The sequence below is a fragment of the Notothenia coriiceps genome, unplaced genomic scaffold, assembly GCF_000735185.1.
Source record: "Notothenia coriiceps isolate Sejong01 unplaced genomic scaffold, NC01 NC01_scaffold00024667, whole genome shotgun sequence".
In the NCBI taxonomy this organism is placed as follows: Eukaryota; Metazoa; Chordata; class Actinopteri; order Perciformes; family Nototheniidae; genus Notothenia; species Notothenia coriiceps.
In genome coordinates, this window is record NW_011357368.1 from 4,049,063 (window position 1) to 4,052,586 (window position 3,524).

Sequence of the window (3,524 nt, forward strand, 5' to 3'; positions counted from 1 at the left end):
ATGGAATATAACAAAAAGTGTATCTCGAGCCGGTTTCTGAAACTTACCTACCCCACCTTTAAATTAATAATAAATACAGGCAGTTTGCTTTTCAGCCCAACTGTATACTGTTTTTCTCAGGCGCGGAAGGATACTGACTTGTTTGAACTTGTTATCAGTATAAAGGCCCAGACACACCGGCCAGTCACCTGAGAAGTCGCCGACGCCGACACCAACTGTTGCGTCGCCGGACTCTCCTGCGTATTTGCCGACTTCGCGCACTGGAACACACCGCAAATCCAAGCCGAGCACGTATGAACTGCGCATGCGTGAGTGGCAATAACTCTCCTTACCAGCAGGCGGCGGTAGTGTGTATTCATCATTCAAAAGAGGCAACAACCGGAACAACCGGAAGACAGAGAAGAAGAACAGACTCCGTGATATAAACAAACAACAAATGGCGTTTTTCTTTCCATTTTCACTCTCGTCCATTGAAAACATGAACGAACAGGAGCTCTATAAACCGATGAGGTGAAATAGCCGTCCGTGTGTGTTCCATCTTCCATTTTAAATCATTTGTTTACCTCCCTCACTTTCGTTAACGCTTCTCATGCACTGATTCGCTAGCTGAGCAGCCAATCAGTGTTATCCTTTTGTCCGACTTCCGGTGGTGTTCCCGACGCCGATTCAACGGCAAGAAAAGGTGTCAGGTCGGCAGAAAAGACCCGACGGTGCGGCGCACACCACTCCGAATAGGACGGGCCCACGCTCATGTTCGGCCCGACTCCCATTTACTGCCGATTTCGGGCCGGTGTATCTGGGCCTTAAGAGGGAGGCTGAAATTAGAGAGGAAAGAAAATTACGTTTTCAGATATCAATCTGAACAAGTGTACCCATCTGATCTTTGCCTTTTTTTACATTACATAACAACCCTGGGTTAGTCCTCCCCAGCAGTGTGAGTGACATACAGCATTGACAGTCCTTTATTTAATCAAAACCAAGTCATACAGTGCTTGCAATGTAAATAAACCCCTTCACCTTTTCCCAATGTTATTATGTTGTCCTCCAACTGTTCAGATCCTCCTCGATAATCTATACTCAATTACTCAATATCCCATAATGAAAAAGTGAGAAGAAGATTTTAAGAAATCTTTGCAAGTTTACAAAAAAATAAGGAACTTAAATCACAATAGTATTAAACCCCTTTACTCAGTACCTACTTGAAGCACTTTTGGCAGTCTTGACCTTATAAGCTTTGCACACCTGGCATTTCAATCAGGAGAGACTTCATTTTGTACAAGAACATTTATTGACACATGTCACATGATAAATGTTAAGTCTTTGGCGATTAGACCCCGATCCTGAAATCGTATATCTAAAGGGGGAAATGCAGCTGTGAGCATATAGGGAACCCCCCGGGGTCTAGACACTGTTGATGATGCTGAAGATCTGGATTTGAAGAGGACTAATTGTGCCGTATAAGTGCATAGGTGTACCGCATTTGCGGTTCAGTTGAGGCTCCCTCTGCAAGATGAGGCCCCCTCCGCAAGGTAAGCTCCACGCAGTCTGCGTGATCGGACTGTAGGGAGGGACGGCCCTGATTACATGACTTGCATAAGATAATTGCTCAGTGTCAAAACCCTGACGGAACGCTGTTAACCACTTGTCCTTGCTATCATTTTCAAATTGATTGACAGGTATTTAAATGCAATTACTTACATAAATGATTCGACTGGGGGCAGGGGCGGACTGGCCATCGCGACGTTCGGGACAAATCCCGATGGGCCGGTACGAATCCCGATGGGCCGGTACTGAAGTGGGCCGGTCGGACGATGTGGGCCGGTCGGAAAAGTCACTAGCACCCCCCCCCCCCCGTCGACAATTTACTAGTGGTATTTAAGTGGGTGGGTTAGTATGCTATGGCGCTTTTCCACTGCAGGGCCCTCCGCAGGACTTAGTAACGGTATGGCTAATAGGCCTGTTAGGCAAGGCTCACTTTATGCGCGTTCCCCAAAAGTTTTAAGGACAACTCGGCTCACTCCTCGTGTGTCCCTCCCTGTGCCCAATCAGTGTAGCCCCGCCCTGATTGTTCCCACTTGCCTTTGTTACCCTGTGTTTTAAATTCCATGTCTCCCAGTGTTTCAGTGTCAGTTCGTCTTGTTCTATTGTAATGTCAGGATCTATCTTTTGGAATTCTTTGTTTTGATCCCTCACTGCGTGAGCGCCTTCATTTTTTTGTCCCCTGTTTTTTTGGTCATCTCCCGACTGAGTTTTGGTGGATTACCTTTTTGTTCATTTTGCTAAATCCCAATAGAAAAATAAAAGTATCTCACAATACTTTTACCTCTGCCTCCCCTTGTCTGCAATTTGGGTCGCTACATACTAAGTCCTGGAATCGTAACAGGAACGAACTGACAAAAATGGACCAGCAACCCTTTTGATGCTACAGGTGGAACGCCTTGGATATCCTCTGGAGTATATTTTTTATTACGTGGAAAGGGCGCTTCATCAGACGGGGTAGAGAGGCTGCGTTGAAGGAGGCGCGTGAAAGGAGGTTGCTCGCAAGGCCGTGGCTCTGAGCTTGTTGCCCGAGTGGCTTAGGATTTTTTCACGTAGCGGCCCCTGAGAGCCAGTCCTCTTTTCTTGACCTCTTTCTTGGGGTCTGTCTGGCGTTGGAGGTCCACGAAGCTCCAAAAAACTCCTAAGAGACGCAAGGTCAGGGTTTCCCGCGCCAACAGCCCATGGTTCCGGCTCCAGCCGCCGGACCCAGACAGCCATGGTTCCGTGCTCCAAGTACCATCCCAACATAGCCATGGTACCGTGCCCTCCAGTACCATCCCACACAGCCATGGACTGTTCGGTTCCTTGCCCAGCAGTCATGGTTCGGCCAGCACCGGCCACAAAGGCCATGGATCCGTGCACCAGTACGGCCCACGCATCCATGCTTACCATACTCCATTACCTGGCTTACACAGCCAGGTCCAGACTTCCGCTCCGCGCCCAGCAGCCATGGGTTCCGGCTCCAGTGCCGGCCCCAGCAGTCATGTTTCCAGCTCCAGAACCGACCTTACAGCCATGTTTCCGGCCCAGAACCGGACCTTACAGCCCATGGTCCCGGCCATCAGTGCCGTGCCCCACCAATCATAGTTCCGGCTCCAGAACCGACCTTACAGCCATGTTTTCGGCTTCCAGAACCGGACCTTACAGCCATGGTTCGTGGCTTCAGTACCGGCCCCAGTACCCATGGTTCCGACTCCAGTTTCGGCTCCAGGACTGGCTTACCGGCCAAAGCCAGCCTCCCCGAGTCCTGTCGGCGTACCCGACCAACGCAGTCCCCGATCCTGTCAGCATACCGCCGACTTCCAGCTCATCGTCTCCCAGTTGGCTGTTCAGCCGACGCCGGCTCCCCGAGTCCTGTCGACATACCAGCTGACTCCAGCACTTGTCTCCTGTTGGCTGTTTTCAGCCGACGCCAGCTCCCGAGTCCTGTCGGCATACCAGCCGACTCCAGCACCTCTTCTCAATCCCTCTCGAAGTCACCTCTC